Source organism: Macaca nemestrina, chromosome 1 (assembly GCF_043159975.1).
Source record: "Macaca nemestrina isolate mMacNem1 chromosome 1, mMacNem.hap1, whole genome shotgun sequence".
In the NCBI taxonomy this organism is placed as follows: domain Eukaryota; kingdom Metazoa; phylum Chordata; class Mammalia; order Primates; family Cercopithecidae; genus Macaca; species Macaca nemestrina.
In genome coordinates, this window is record NC_092125.1 from 207,554,708 (window position 1) to 207,571,778 (window position 17,071).

The 17,071-nt window shown below is 47.4% G+C and overlaps 1 pseudogene; it reads left to right on the forward strand.

Annotated features, from left to right (window-relative positions):
* The first annotated feature begins 3,940 nt into the window (after positions 1-3,940).
* LOC105494510 (developmental pluripotency-associated protein 2 pseudogene) lies at positions 3,941-4,844 on the forward strand (annotated as a pseudogene).
* The last annotated feature ends 12,227 nt before the right edge of the window (positions 4,845-17,071 follow it).

A 17,071-nucleotide genomic window follows, 5' to 3' on the forward strand; every position in this document is an offset into this window, starting at 1 on the left:
CATCTGGGCTCTACCTGGAGAGCTTCTCCAGGTCATCTTGCCCATCTCTGGGGTAGGCATAGCACTCACTCATCAGAGAGCTGTGCAGAACAAACCGTAATCCACAAGTGCTGATGCTGCTGCAGTTTCAGTGCACACTTTGTTCCACCTCTCTCGCGGCTGCAGCCACACTGGCTTTCCTTCAGTTCTGCCACAGGGCTTTTGCACATGTCACTCCTTGTACTTGAAACAGTATTCTGTGTTCTTCAAGCCAGCTCAGCTCTACATCACTTCCTCCAGGACATTTTCCCTCACCTCCATAGTACTCATGCCCATAGCAATCAATACTTTACAGTGCTTCTCAAAGTTGTACTTTCTTACATGTGTTTATGTGACTATTTGATTAACATCTGGCTTTTTTTTTTTTTTTTTGAGACAGAGTTTCGCCCTTGTCCCCCAGGCTGGAGTGCAATGGCGCGATCTCGGCTCACTGCCTCCTGAGTTCAAGCGATTCTCCTGCCTCAGCCTCCCGAGTAGCTGGGACTACAGGCATGTGCCACCACGCCTGGCTAAATTTTTGTATTTTTAGTAGAGACAGGGTTTCACCATGTTAGCCGGGATGGTCTTGATCTCCTGACCTTGTGATCTGCCCGCCTTGGCCTCCCAAAGTGCTGGGATTACAGGCGTTAGCCTCCACACCCGGCCGAGGTTTTTCTATAATGTTCAAGAGCAGAGGTTCTGGAAGGGACCTGCCCTGGGGAAAGGGTCTGTCATCATTATTCTTTCTTGGCCTCTCAGTAAAGGGGGTTCCTGGCTAATGTGTCTTTAACAGGTGGAACAGGGTGAGGAGAATAATCATAATGATAGTTACCTTTAATGAGCTGTTACAAAGTGCCAGAACAGAGCTGAGACTTTAAATAATAATAATCACAAGTGGGGTGCAGTGGCTCATGCCGGTAATTCCAGCACTTTGGGAGGCTGAGCCAAGAGGATTGCCTGAGACCAGGAGTTTGAGGCCAGCCTAGGCAACATAGCAAGATCCCATCTCTACTAAAAATAAAAATATTAGCCAGGCATGGTGGCACGCACTCGTAGTCCTAGCTACTTGGAGGCTGAGGCCAGAGGATAGCTTGAGCCCAGGAGTTTGAGGTTGCAATGAGCTATGATTGAGCCACTGCACTGCAGCCTGGGCAAAAGAGCAAGATCCTGCCTCAAAAAACTTAAAAAAAAAAATAGTAACAAACTTTGAGTGCTTATTGAGAGAGCACTATGTAGCCTGCCTGGAGCTGAGTGTTTTACAAGTAAGAGATCATCTAATCACCCCAACGATACAATGTCATGAGACAAAAATTATTGTCATCGGCTGGGCAGGGTGGCTCACGCCTGTAATCCCAGCACTTTGGGAGGCCGAGGTAGGCAGACCACGAGGTCAGGAGATCGAGACCATCCTGGCTAACACGGTGAAACCCTGTCTCTACTAAAAATACAAAAAATTAGCCGGGCGTGGTGGTGGACGCCTGTACTCCCAGCTACTCGGGAGGCTGAGGCAGGAGAATGGCATGAACCCAGGAGGTGGAGCTTGCAATGAGCCGAGATTGCACCACTGTACTCCAGCCTGGGCGACAGAGCGAGATTCAGTTTAAAAAAAAAAAAAATTATTGTCCCCATTCGTCCCCATTTTCCAGATGAGAAAACTGAGGCTTAGAGAGGAACAGGATTGCCCATGGTCAGACAGCCAGTAAGTATTGCAGCTGGGCTGGGAACTCACTTCTCTCAGACCTGAAAGCCAGTGCTCTTGATCACTTCACTATGCTAAGTTCAGAAGGGGGTCCAGGAGAGCTCAGTGTGCACACAGTGGGTGGCAGTGATGGAGCCAGGGGGCAGAGTCTCTTGTCTGTCTCATCCCTCATCTGAGGGATGGGAATGGTGTCAGGTGTCATCTTTCTGCTTGAAATCCTCCTGTGCCTCCCCCATCACAGTTCAAACAAAATCCGAAGTCTTGGCCAAGTCTGAGAAGGCCCCCAGGCCCCAGCCCACTCCCTCGGTCACCCTCTCCTACCACTCTGTCCCTAGTTTGCTGCCCTCCTGCCACCAGGTATCTTTGCGGATCACTGGACATGCCCGGTATGCTCCCATCAGGCTCTGCTCCTGCTGTGCCCTCCACCTGGAACGTTCTTTCTCCAGTTCTCAGGGTTCACTCTCTTACTTCATTCACACCTCTGCTCAAATGTCACCTCCTGGAGAGGACTTTGCTTTTCTTATCTAAAATAGTTCCCCTTGGCCAGGCACGGTGGCTCACGCATGTAATCCCAGCACTTTGGGAGGCTGAGGTGGGCGGATCACTTGAGGTCAGAAGTTTGAGACCAGTCTGGCCAACACCGTGAAACCCCGTCTCTACTAAAAATACAAAAATCAGCCGGTCGTGTTGGCGCGCACGCCTGTTATCCCAGCTTCCTGGGAGGCTGAGGCAGAAGAATCACTTGAACCTAGGAGGCGGAGTTTGCAGTGAGCCAAGATTGCGCCATTGCACTGCAGCCTGAGTGACAGAGCGAGACTGTCTGAAAAAAAAAAAAAAGCTCTCCATCAGCGATATAACCTATGTTATCTTTTTATTTTTCATGGCAAACCTCTTTACTAGCAGTCCTGTTATATATTTACCTGTTTGTTTCTCCCACTAGAACAAAGCTCCATGAGGCAGCACTTGTCTATTTACTGCTGTTTCTCTGGATACATATGATATACTGTAGGCCCTCAAAATGTACTTGTGAATGGAGCCACACCAACCCTGGCTCTAATCCCAGTCTGGCTACCTCCTAGCTGTGTGACTTTGAGTATTTCAGTTAACCCCTCTGAGCCTCAGTTTGTGCCTTGGAAAACTAGAGGTGGTTATGAGTATTAAGTGAGATCAGGCAATAAAATACCTGTGTAGCACCTGGCACACGATAGGTGCTCCATAGAAATGGTAGGTGACAGCCAGGCGTGGTGGCTCATGCCTATAATCCCAGCACTTTGGGAGGCCGAGGCGGGTGGATCACGAGGTCAGGAGATTGAGACCATCCTGGCTAACATGGTGAAACCCCGTCTCTACTAAAAATACAAAAAATTAGCCAGGTGTGGTGGCGGGCGCCTGTAGTCCCAGCTACTTGGGAGGCTGAGGCAGGAGAATGGTGTGAACCCGGGAGGCGGAGCTTGCGGTGAGCCAAGATCTCACCACTGCACTCCAACCTGGGCAACAGAGTGAGACTCTGTCTCAAAAAAAATAAATAAAAGAAAAAGAAAAAAAGAAATGGTAGGTGACAATCATAGACTTCCTTCTTTTCTCCAAATTCTTCCCCCTGCAAAGAAGTGGGAGAGCCAGAGACTGGGGCCTGGGGTTCACTGAGTGGGTTCTGCACTTGTGTGCAGTGAAGGCATGAGGCCTCATCCTAGAGGAACTCCCCTGACTGTGATCAGGGACTGGTAGACAATGAAGCCAAAGAGGGAGTGGTTTCAAGCCTGGCCAACATGGTGAAACCCATCTCTACTAAAAATACAAAAATTAGCCGGGCGTGGTGGCACACGCCTGTAGTTCCAGCCACTCGGGAGGCTGAGCAGGAGAATCACTTGAACCCATGAGGTGGAGGTTGCAGTGAGCCGAGATTGTGCCATTGCACTCCAGCCTGGGCCACAGAGTGAGACTGCGTTGCCAAAAAAAAAAAAAGAGGGAGTGGTAGTCCTCCCACTACCCCCTCCCAAGTAGGTGGGATTACAGGCACACGCCACAACGCCTGCCTAATTTTTGTATTTTTTGGTAGAGACAGGGGTCTCGCCATGTTTCCCAGGCTGATCTCGAACTCCTGGACTCAAGTGATCTGCCTGCCTGGGCCTCCCAGAGTGCTGGGATTACAGGCATGAGCCATCTTGCCCGGCCTAATTTTTGAAACAACATATCACCGAATGGGCAAGACGGGTGTTGCTGAAAATGTCAGACTCAAATTTGGATAGCAGCAAGAAGAATTTCTTTGAGGGGGAAGTAGATGATGAGGAAAGTGTGATTTTGACATTGGTGCCAGTTAAAGATGATCCAAATATGGAACAAATGGAACCAAGTGTTTCTTCAACTTCTGGTGTCAAACTGGAGAAGCCTATGAAATACAATCAAGGTCATCTACTTCAAACACATGAACAATTTACAGCTCCACAAAAAGCTAGATGCAAAATACCGGCTCTTCCCTTGCCAACCATTTTGCCTCCCATTAATAAGGTGTGTTGGGACTCTTTGCGGGACTGGTGTCGACAACTCAGTCTGAGTACCAATGGCAAGAAAATCGAAGTTTATCTGAGGGTCCGTAGGCATGCTTGCCCTGAACAACAGCAAGATATACCTGAAGTGTCACAAAGGACCAGATTACAGCGATGTTCGAGGAAACGCAAGGCAGTGACCAAGACAGCAAGGCTTCAGAAAACCTATGAGATGAATGAGAGAGCAGAAGAGACTAATACAGTTGAAGTGATAACTTCAGCGAGGGAGCCATGTTGGCATCACGGGCAAGAATTGCTGCAAGGTCTGTTCAGCCTAAGGCTGTGAATTCATGTTCCATTCCTGTTTCTCTTGAGGCCTTTTTGATGCAAGCCTCTGGAGTCAGGTGGTGTGTGGTCCATGGCAGACTTCTCTCGGCAGACACAAAGGGTTGGGTGCGCCTGCAGTTTCATGCAGGTCAGGCCTGGGTGCCTACCACTCACAGGAGGATGATTTCTCTCTTCTTGTCACCTGTCTGCATTTTCCCATCCCCCCCACCCCAGGCATAGAAGATAATATGTTATGCCCCGACTGCGCTAAGAGGAATAAGAAGATGATGAAAAGATGAATGACAATAGAGAAGTAGCAGCAACCTGTTTGAATGCAATGTACTAGAGAAGGAGGGGTGTACTTTCAGACTACGTAACCTATTATGAAGGAATGGAAGAGACAATTTGAATGAATCCTTGTGATCTACAAAACAAGCATCATAGTGATTAGGACTCCACAGTGAAGATGGTTGACTAGTGACACAGCCCCATCTAAAAAGCCCCTTTCTATAAGTCTGAAAACCCTTTAAAATAAAGTCACTGCAATTGGCAAAAAAAAAAAAAAGGGAGTGGTCAGAGAGGAAGAGGAGGAACAGAAACATGCAGGTGGGATAGTCCAGGACTGCAGAGGGTGAAGGAGAGCAAGGCGGAGAATTAGGCAGTGAGCTCCTCCACAGAGCAGTACCATTGTCCTGGAGCCCGGGGGTGAGGCTGAATTTGGTTGCTGGCATCAGAGAGGACAGGAGGTGACAGCAGAGGTGATATAGTAGCAGGAAGAGTTGGGGAGGGAATTGAAGTTAAAAGGGGCAGAAAAGGGAGCAGCTGATCACCAACAAATAGTTACTGAGCACCAGCTACATGCCAGGCACTGTTCTAGGCACTGGGAATACAGCAGAGGAGAAGACGGTCTCTGCCCTCTAGGCTAGAGGCGCACAAACTGTGGCCCACATGATAAATCTGGCCTACTGTGTTTGTATGCTCGCAAGTTAAGAATGGTTTTTAGATTTTTAAATCATTTTAAAAGTCAAAAGAAGAATATTTCATGACATGTGAAAGTTATATGAAATTCATACTGTAGTATCCATAAATAAAGTTTTATTGGAACACAGCCACGCTCCGTTTACGTATCGTCTATGGCTGCTTTCTCACTACAACAGCAGAGTTGAGTACTTGCAACAGAGACCATATGGCCTGAAAAGCCTAAAATATTTACTAGCTGGCTCTTTCGGAAAAAAGTTTGTTCAGGGGGTGAGGTAGGTTAGGGGAGGGACAGCATTAAGAGAAAAACCTAATGTAGATGACGGTTGATGGGTGCAGGAAACCACCATGGCATGTGTATACCTGTGTAACAGACCTACATGTTCTGCACATGTATCACAGAATGTAAAGTATAAAATAAAAAAACAACAAAAAAAAGAGGTACCAGAGGCCGGGTGTAGTGGCTCACGCCTGTAATCCCAGCACTTTGGGAGGCTGAGGCAGGCGGATCAGCTGGGCAAAAAGAGGTAAAGTCTGTCTAAAAATAAATAAAAAGAAATTAAAAAAAAAAAAAAGGAGGCACCAGAGAGCTGCCTTGCCTTTCTGCCGTGTGAGGACACATAGAAAGTGCTCTGGATGAGGAACTGGTCATCACTAGACACCAAATCTTCTGGGGCCTTGATCCTGGACTTCCTAGCCTCCAGAACTGGGAGAAATAAATTTCAGTCTTTGATAAATTACCCACTGTAAAGTATTTTGTTGTAGCAGCCTCGATGGACTAAGACAGTGCCCTAATAAGAAGAGGCACCAGATAGCTTACTCCCTGTCTCTCAAGCTCACAAAGAAGAGGTCATGTGGTCATGTGAGCACACAGCAAGATGGTGGCTGATGACAAGTCAAGGGAAGAGTCCTCAGAATGAAATCTACCTTGGTAGCACCTTGATCTTGGATTTCCCAACCTCTAGAACTGTGAGAAATAAATTTCTGCTATTTGAGCTCCCCCCAAAAAAAGACTCCCGCTCTAGAAAGTTACATTCTCTGGCTAGACACGGTGGCTAATGCCTGTAATTCCAGCAGTTTGGGAGATTGAGGCAGGCTTGCTTGAGCCCAGGAGTTTGAGGCCAGCCTGGGCAACACAGTGAAACCCCGTCTCTACAAAAATGCCTGGTGCCATGTGCCTGTAGTCCTGGCTAATCAGAAGGCTGAGGCAGGAGGATAGTTTGAACCTGGGATGTTAAGGCTGCACTGAGCAATGATTATGGCACTGCACTCCAGCCTGGGAGACAGAATGAGGCCCTGTCTCAAAAAAAAAAAAAAAAAAAGTTACATTTTCTTTAGGGAAGACAGTTAAACAAATAGGTAAGCTCTTTTCCGGGTGCTTCCCAGGACAAGAGCCAGTGGGCTTCAGTGTTTCTTTGTACCCTACTCCTTGGCCACCTTCCACTGGAAGAGAACTTCTCTATCCAGTCAGGCTCTGATCCAGCAGCAGAGCAGGCCAGGTCATGGTGATCAGTCCTCTGCCTCCTGGCCAAGAGGATCTAGCCTTTTCCTGGAAGGAAAAAATCTAATTCAGTGATTGCAGTCTAGCACCCACCAGATCCCCTTCCCCTCTCCCAGATCCTGGATCCAGTGACCTCAGAAGAACATAATCAACTTTGTTGTCAAGGCCTGCCATCTGTGTACACCTTCCACCTGGGTTGTGCCTCCCTCTTTCTAAACACTCTTCTCCCCCACTGCTTCATGGAGCCCTCACAGGGGTAAGGCATGGGCAGGGACTGTTACTTCCATTTCCAGATGAGAAAACAGGCTTAAAGAGATGAACTGACTTACCCAGGGTCATTGGCTGGAAATAGCTTGTGGAGCCAAAATTAGAAAGAGTGGATTTAGAGGTAGTCTTTGTCTCTTTTTATAAAAGAAAGAATTAATAAAAGAAAGTTGGCCAGGTGCAGTGGTTCATGCCTGTAATCCCAGCACTTTGCAAGACTGAAGCAGATGGATCATTTGAGGTCAGGAGTTTGAGACCAGCCTGGCCAACATGGCGAGACCCCGTCTCTACTAAAACTACAAAAATTAGCCGGGCATCAAGGTCCACGCCTATAATCCCAGCTACTTGGGAGACTGAGGCAGGATAATCACTTGAAACCGGGAAATAAAAATTCACGCCACTGCACTCCAGCCTGGGTGACAGAGCAACACTCCACCTCAAAAAAAAAAAAAAAAGGACTGGGCGCAGTGGCTCATGCCTGTAATCCAGCACTTTGGGAGGCTGAGGTGGGTGGATCACAAAGTCAGGAGTTCGAGACCATGCCTGGCCAATATGGTGAAACCCTGTCTCTACTAAAGATTAGCGGGGAGTGGTGGTGCACGCCTGCAATCCCAGCTACTCAGAAGGCTGGGGCAGGAAAGTGGCTTGAACCCAGGAGGCAGAGGTTGCAGTGAGCTGAGATCGTGCCATTGCACTCCAGTCTGGGTGACAGGGCGAGACTCCATCTCAAAAAAAAAAAAAGTAGTGGAATGTTGTCAGCTTTGGAAGGGGCCTTTGTCTTGGCCAAAGATGGGAAACTGGTAGCCTGAGGCAGAGGTGAATCAGGTAAGGGTGGTGGCGGAGCCTGCCATGTGGAAGAAATAAGGCATGCTTTGTCTGTAGAGAATTTTAAAACATTAGTGAGGCCAGGTGCCATGGCTCACGCCTGTACTCCCAACACTTTGGGAGGCTGAGACAGGCGGATTGCTTGAGCCCAGGAGTTCAAGACCAACCTGGGCAACATGGCGAAACCCCATCTCTACAAAAAAAGTTAAAAAAAAAAAAAAGATAAAATAGAAACATCAATGAAACTGGGTAGGTCTGCTTTTTACTATCACCATGGCTTGGCAATTCTAAATAATGTTGGTGATAAAATCATCCTTCCTAAAGAGATCCCTCTGTTGGTCAAAGTACTAATTGTTGTGATTGCTGTGAGGTTTTTGTTTTTTGTTCTTTTTTTTTTAAGAGACAGAGTTTCCCTCTGTCAGCCAGGCTGAAGGGCAGTGGCACAATCACAGCTCGCTGCAGCCTCGAATTCCTGGGCTCAAGGGGTCCTCCCACCTCGGCCTCCCAAAGCAGAGGGACTACTGTAAATTTTAGGAATATATGTAAGCTGCAGATTCATATGTTTTTATTATCTAACGTTTAATAAGTAATATATTCTACATGGAAGCTAATTTGGATAACTCTGAGTTATACGCTTGGCCCCCAGCACACAGGGAGTCAGCTACAAAATACCTTTAGTTTGAGAGTCCCCAGTGGGTCGAAAATCATGGGAGCTCACTTTGGGAGTAGTTCATGTCTCCACATCCTTGCATTTAAACAACAAATTTGAAATCAACAGTGATAGCACAGTAACTGTAAAAACAAGGGAAGAGCCGGGCGCAGTGGCTCACGCCTGTAATCCCAGCACTTTGGGAGGCCAAGGTGGGTGGATCACGAAGCCGAGAGATTGAGACCATCCTGACTAACACAGTGAAACCCCATCTTTACTGAAAATACAAAAAATTAGCCAGGCGTGGTGGTGGGTGCCTGTAGTCCCAGCTACTCGGGAGGCTGAGGCAGGAGAATGGCATGAACGTGGGAGGTGGAGCTTGCAGTGAGCCAAGATGGTGCCAGTGCACCCCAGCCTGGGCTACAGAGCAAGACGCCGTCTCAAACAAAAAAAAAAAAGCAAGGGGAAAAAATTTGAATTGCTTCAATTCTGTCATTCTTTGTGCAAATTATTCTCTGCACCCAGCCAAGTGCACACTTTTGGAGGTATTTCTTCTTGTGTGTACGTATGTTCCCTTTTGTGGGAAAAAAAAAATTCCATAAATATAATTAAAAACTATTAGTCCATTACTTTTTTCCCTTTTGTGCTTAAAAAATTTTTTTAATCTATTTATTTATTTATTTATTTTGAGACCAAGTTATGACACTGGCTAATTTTTGTATTTTTGGTAGAGATGGGGTTTCACCATGTTGCCCAGGCTGGTCTCAGAAACTCCTGGGCTCAAGTGATTCACCCACCTCAGTCTCCCAAAGTTCTGGGATTACAGGTGTGAGCCACTGTGCCCGCCTTCCCCAACATTTGATTTTTCTTTTTTTTTTTCGAGATAGGGTCTCGCCCTGTCACCCAGGCTGGAGTGCAGTGGTGTGATTATAGCTTACTGCAGCCTTGACTTCCCTGGCTCTGGTAATCCTCCCGCTTCAGCCTCTCGGGTAGCTGGGACTACAAATGCCCACCACCATGCCTAGCTAATTTTTTTTTTTTTTTTGAGATGGAGTTTTACTCTTGTTGCCCAGGCTGGAGTGCAGTGACACAATCTCAGCTCACTGTAACCTCCACCTCCCAGGTTCAAGCGATTCTCCTGCCTCAGCCTCCCAAGTAGCTGGGATTACAGGCATGCACCACCATGCCCAGTTAATTTTTGTATTTTTAGAAGAGACGGGGTTTCACCATGTTGGCCAGGCTGGTCTCGAACTCCTGACCTCAGGTGATTCACCCGCTTTGGCCTGTCAAAGTGCTAGGATTGCGGGCGTAAGCCACTGTGCCCAGCCAATCTTTGCAATTTTTGTAGAGACAGGGTTTTGCCATGTTGCCCAGGCTGGTCTTGAACTCCTGGGCTCAAGCCATCCACCTGCCTCAGCCTCCCCAACTGCTAGGATTACAGGTATGAGCCACCATGCATAGCCCCCTACTTTTCCATTTTGAATTGTAATTTTTATTTCATTTTCTTTTTTTTTTTTTTTTTTGATACGGAGTCTTGCTCTGTCACCCGGGCTGGAGTGCAGGGGCCTGATCTCAGCTCACTGCAAGCTCCGTCTCCCGGGTTTACACCATTCTCCTGCCTCAGTCTCCGGAGTAGCTGGGACTACAGGCGCCCGCCACCGCGCCCGGCTAGTTTTTTGTATTTTTAGTAGAGACGGGGTTTCACCGTGTTAGCCAAGATGGTCTCAATCTCCTGACCTCGTGATCCGCCCGTCTCGGCCTCCCAAAGTGCTGGGATTACAGGCTTGAGCCACTGCGCCTGGCTTTTTATTTCATTTTCAAGACATTTTTATTAGTTTGAGTATATATATGTAGTTAAATAAAATGAATTTTTTGGCCAGGCATGGTGGCCCACACCTGTAATCCCAGCACTTTGGGAGGCTGAGGCAGGTGGGTCACGAGGTCAGGAGATCGAGATCATCCTGGCTAACATGGTGAAACCCCATCTCTATTAAAAATACAAAAAAATTAGCTGGGCATGGTGGAGGGCACCTGTAGTCCCAGCTACTCGGGAGGCTGAGGCAGGAGAATGGCATGAACCTGGGAGGCAGAGCCTTCTGTAAGCCAAGATCGTGCCACTGCACTCCATCCCAGGCAACAGAGCAAGACTCCATCTCAAAAAAAAATAAAAATAAAAAATAAAATTTTTGCTATGTTTACTTTCTGGCCATGATTATTTGTTTTATTTCATAATTGTTACTGATAAAAATTCTGACATATGGAGGTTAAAATATGATTCTCTCTGTGTGTCAAATACACTATGTGTACCATTGACCTGAAGACAGAATAGGACCCACAGTGGCTTACATCATTATGTTATCCATCATAATCATCATTTTATTTATTTATCTATTTTGGACACAGGTCTTGCCCTGTCACCCAGGCTGAAATGTGGTGGAGCTCACTGTAGCCTCAAACTCCTGGGCTCAAGTGATTCTTTCATCTCAGCCTACCAAGGAGCTAGTACTACAGGCATTAACCACCACACCTGACTACTTTTTTTTTTTTTTTTGCGATGGAGTCTTGAGCTGTCACCCAGGCTGGAGTGCAATGGTGTGATCTCTGCTCACTGCAATCTCTGCCTCCTAGGTTCAAGCAATTCTCCTACCTCAGCCTCCTGAGTAGCTGGGACTACAGGTGTGTGCCACCACACCCAGCTAATTTTTTGTATTTTTAGTAGAGACAGGGTTTTGCCATGTTGGCCGGGCTGGTCTCAAGTTGCTAGACCTTGTGATCCACCCACCTTCGCCTCCCAAAGTGCTAGGATTACACTTGTAAGCCACCGTGCCTGGCCTTAATTTTTATTTTTGTAGAGACAGGGTCTTGCTATGTTGCCCAGGCTGGTTTCAAACCCCTGGGCTCAAGTGATCCTCCTGCCTTGGCTTCCCGAAGTACTGGGATTACAGGAGTGATTCACTGCACCTGGCCTCATCATTATTATTTTACTGAGCACTCGCATGGTGCCAGACACTGTTCTAAGGTTTGATATGTAGCATCTCATTTAAAAATTTCAATACAGACAGGATCCCACAGGACTGAGATTAGGGTGAGACCAGTAAACCCCAGTCATGCAAGTGCCCATGCAAGTGTCAAATTCAGTCATTATTTAAAATGTTGATGTTTTGTTCATCATGGAGTTTTTTGCAATATTTTTGAGTTTTAAAAATTACATTAAGGCTGGGCATAGGGGCCCATGCCTGTAATCTCAGCACTTTGGGAGGCTGAGGTGGGTAGATCACTTGAGGCCAGGAGTTCAAGACCAGCCTGGCCAACATGTTGAAATCTTGTGTCTACTAAAATTACAAAAATTATCCGGGCATGGTGGCATGTGCCTGTAATCCCAGCTACTCGGGAGGCTGAGGCAGGAGAATCATTTGAACCCAGGGGGTGGAGGTTGCAGTGAGCTGAGACTACACCACTGCACTCCAGGCTGGGCAACAGAGAGAGACTCCATCTCAAAACAAAGAAAAACAAAATTATATTAAAATATATGCCTTGATTATTGGCTAGGCATGGTAGCTAATGCCTGTAATCCCAGCACTTTGAGAGGCTGAGGGGGAGCATCACTTGATCCCAGGATTTTGAGACCAGCCTGAGTAACATATTGAGACCCCGTCTCTTTTTTATTTGATTTTATGTATTTATGTATTTATTTATTTATTTATTTATTTTGAGATGAAGTCTCACTCTGTCTCCTGAGCTAGAGTGCAGTGGAGCAATTTTGGTTCACTGTAACCTCCACTTTCCAGGCTCAAGTGACTCTCCTATCTTAGCCTCCCGAGTAGCTGAGATTACAGGTGTACACCACCACACCCAGCTAATTTTTATAATTTTAAGTAGAGATGGGGTTTCACCGTGTTGGCCAGGCTGGTCTTGAACTCCTGACCTCAGGTGATCCACCCACTTTGGCCTTCCAAAGTGCTGGGATTACAGGCATATGCCACCATGCCTGGCCTTTATTTTATTTTTTTGAGACACGGTCTTACTCTGTCTCCCATGCTAGAATGCAGTGGCACACTCGTGGCTCACTGGAGCCTCGACTTCCCCGGCTCAGGCAATCCACCCACCTTAGCCTCCCTAGTAGCTGGGACTACAGGTATGCACCACCATGTCTGGCTAATTTTTGTATTTTTTGTAGAGGCGGAGTTTGGCATGTTGCCCAGGCTGGGCTCAAACTCCTGGGCTCAAGTTGTCTGCCCTCCTCAGCCTCCTAAAGTGCTCAGGTAAGCGTGAGCCACCATGCCTAGCCTCCTTCTTAAAAAAATGAAAAAAAGAAAAAAAAAAACCCAGTTATTGTCTTGATTATTGAGATTTTTGGTGTCTCCTTAAATTTTGTGCTTTAAGAGGAGTACCTCATTAACCTCCCCCTAGTCCTGACCTTGCTCATTTAACCCTTGCAACAATCCTGTAAAGTAAGTGCTATAATTACCCAATGTTACAGATAAGAAAAGTGAGGCACAGGCCAGGAACGGTGGCTTACATCTGTAATACTAGCACTTTGGGAGGTCGAGGTGGGCGGATCACAAGGTCAGTAGATCAAGACCATCCTGGCTAACACGGTGAAACCCCGTCTCTACTAAAAGTTTTTTAAAAATTTGCCAGGCGTGGTGGCGGGCATCTGTAGTCGCAGCTACTTGGGAGGCTGAGGTAGAATTGCTTTAACCCGGGAGGTGGAGGTTGCAGTGAGCTGAGATCAGGCCACTGCACTCCAGCCTGGGCGATAGAGCGAGACTGTCTCAAAAAAAGTAAAGTGAGCCACAGAGAGGCTAGGTGATTTGGTCAAGGACATACACTTTGTTTTTTGTTTTGCTTTGAGCCGGGGTTTCATCATATTGGTCAGGCTGGTCTCAAACTCCTGACCTCAGGTAATCCACCTGCCTCGGCCTCCCAAAATGCTGGGATTACAGGTGGGAGCCACGGCGCCCAGCATTAAAATGTTTGCCTTGCCCCACCCCTCCTCTCTCCCCCTCTCCCCTCCCCTCCCCTCTCCTCTTTCTTTTCTTTCTTTTTTTTTGAGACGGAGTTTCGCTGTTGTTGCCCAGGCTGGAGTGCAATGGCATGATCTCGGCTCACCATAACCTCCACCTCCCAGGTTCAAGCAATTCTCCTGCCTCAGCCTCCCGAGTAGCTGGGATTACAGGCACGTGCCACCACGCCTGGCTATTTTTGTTTTTTTTTTTTTTTGAGACGGAGTCTTGCTTTGTCGCCCAGGGTGGAGTGCAGTGGCTCACTCAGGATCTCAGCTCACTGCAAGCTCCGCCTCCCGGGTTTTTACGCCATTCTCCTGCCTCAGCCTCCCGAGTAGCCGGGACTACAGGCGCCCACCACCTCGCTCGGCTAGTTTTTTGTATTTTTTAGTAGAGACGGGGTTTCACCGTGTTAGCCAGGATGGTCTCGAACTCCTGACCTCATGATCCGCCCGTCTCGGCCTCCCAAAGTGCTGGGATTACAGGCTTGAGCCACCGCGCCCGGCCGGCTATTTTTGTATTTTTAGTGGAGATGGGGTTTCTCCATGTTGGCCAGGCTGGTCTTGAACTCCTGACCTCAGGTGATCTGCCTGCCTCAGCCTCCCAAAGTGTTTGGATTATAGGCATGAGCCACTGCACCGGCCTAAAATGTATTTCTTATTTATTTATTTATTTATTTATTTATTTATTTGAGACGGAGTCTGGCTCTGTTGGCCAGGCTGGAGTGCAGTGGCGCGATCTCGGCTCACTGCAAGCTCCGCCTCCTGGGTTCATGCCATTCTCCTGACTCAGCCTCCCAAGTAGCTGGGACTACAGGTGCCTGCCACCATACCCGGCTAATTTTTTTGTATTTTTAGTAAAGACGGGGTGTCACCGTGTTAGCCGGGATGGTCTCGATCTCCTGACCTCGTGATCCGCCCGTCTCGGCCTCCCAAAGTGCTGGGATTACAGGCGTGAACCACCACGCCCAGCCGAATGTATTTCTTAAAATAGTAAGACTTGAAAGTTAAAATTACTCCCTGATGCATGGGCTGCAGAATGGATGTTGTGTTAGCAGGCACAAAAATCATATTAATCTTGTACATCTCCATCAGAGCTCTTGGGTGGTGATCAGGTGCATTGTCAATGAGCAGTAATATTTTAAAAGAAATCTTTTTCCTAAGAAGTAGGTCTCAACAGTGGGCCTAAACTATTCCATAAACCATGCTGTAAACAGATGTGTTGTCATCCAGGCTGTGTTGCCAGATTTATGGAGGGCAGCAAGAGTAGATTCAGCGTAAGTTTTAAAGTCCTTGAGATTTTCCCCAGAATGGTCAGTGAGTACTGGCTTCAAATTCAGGTTACCAGCTGCATTAGCCCGTAACAAGAGAGTCAGCCTGTCCTTTGAAGCACTGAAGCCACACACTGACTTCTCTCTAGCTATGAAAGTTCTAGATGGCATCTTCTTCCTATAGAAGGCTCGTGTGTGTGTGCATGTGTGTGTGTGTCAGAGTTTTGTTCTTGTTACGAAGGCTGGAGCGCAATGGTGCAATCTCGGCTCCTTCCGAGGCTCAGCTCCAACCTCTGCCTCCTGGGTTCAAGTAATTCTCCTGCCTCACCCTCCTGAGTAGCTGGGATTACCGGTGCCTGCCACCACACCCAGCTGGGATTACAGGCATGAACCACCGTGCTTGGACTGGAGTCTGCTTCATCTACACTGAAAATATGTTGGGTGGGCATGGTGGCTCACTCTTGTAATCCTAGCACTTTGAGAGGCTGAGGCGAGTGGATCACTTGAGGTCAGGAGTTTGAGACCAGCCTTGCCAACATGGTGAAACCTCGTCTCTATTAAATATACAAAAATTAGGCTGGGCACGGTGGCTCACGCCTGTAATCCCAACACTTTGGGAGGCCGAGGCGGGTGGATCACCTGAGGTCAGGAGTTCAAAACCAGCCTGGTGAACATGGTGAAACCCCATCTCTACTAAAAATACAAAACTAGCCTGGTGTGGTGGCACACGCCTGTAATCCCAGCTACTCGCGAGGCTGAGGCAGGAGAATTGCTTGAACCCGGGAGGCAGAGGTTGCAGTGAGCCAAGATCAAGCCATTGCACTCCAGCCTGGGTAACAAAAGCAAAACTCCATCTAAAAAAAAAAAAAAAAAATTAGCCAGGCGTGGTGGTGGGCACCTGTATTCCCAGCAACGTGGGAGGCTGAGGCAGGAGAATAATTTGAACTCAGGAGGCGGAGGTTGCAGTGCAAGATTGTGCCACTGCACTCTAGCCTGGGTGACAGAAGAAGACTCTGTCTCCAAAAAAAAAAAAAAAAAAAAAAAGATTCTCTGGATTATTTGCTAAAGCTTCTCCATTAGCACTTGCTGCTTCACCTTGCACTTTTTTTTTTTTTTTTTTTTTTTAGACGAATTTTCACTCTGCCGCCCAGGCTGGAGTGCAATGGCACGATCTCTGCTCACTGCAACCTCCGCATCGCGGATTCAAACAATTCTCCTGCCTCAGCCTCCCAAGTAGCTGGGATTACAAGCATGCACCACCACACTCGGCTAATTTTTTTTTTGTATTTTAGTAGACACAGGGTTTCACCATGTCGGTCAGTCTGGTCTCAAACTCCCAACCTCAAGTGATCTGCCTGCCTCTGCCTCCCAAAGTTCTGGGATTACAGGTGTGAGCCACTGCACTCAGCCCTGGCTCACTTTTTATTTTTGTAGAGATAGGGTCTCACTATGTTGCCCAAGCTGACCTCTAACTCCTGGACTCAAGTGATCCGCCTGCCTTGGCCGCCCAAAGAACTGGGATTACAGGCGTGAGCCACAGTGCCCAGCCTGTTCCACATTCTTATCGTTCATGTGTTCACTGGAGTAGCACTTTTAATTTCCTGTAAGAACTTTTATTTTGCATTCACAACTTGGCTAACTTACACAAGAGGCCTAGCTTTTGGCCTTCCTCACCAAGTTTAATTTATTCTAGCTTTTGATTAAAAATGAGAGACATTCGAGTCTTCCTTTCACTTGAACACTTAGAGGCCACTGCAGGATTTTATTATTATTATTATTTTTAATTATACTTTAAGTTCTGGGGCACTGTAGGGTTTTTATTGGCCTAATTTCTTTCTTTTTTTTTTTTTTTTTGAGACGGAGTCTCGCTCTGTGGCGCAGGCTGGAGTGCAGTGGCCGGATCTCAGCTCACTGCAAGCTCCGCCTCCCGGGTTTAAGCCATTCTCCTGCCTCAGCCTCCCGAGTAGCTGGGACTACAGGCGCCCGCCACTTCGCCCGGCTAGTTTTTTGTACTTTTAGTAGAGACGGGGTTTCACCGTGTTAGCCAGGAT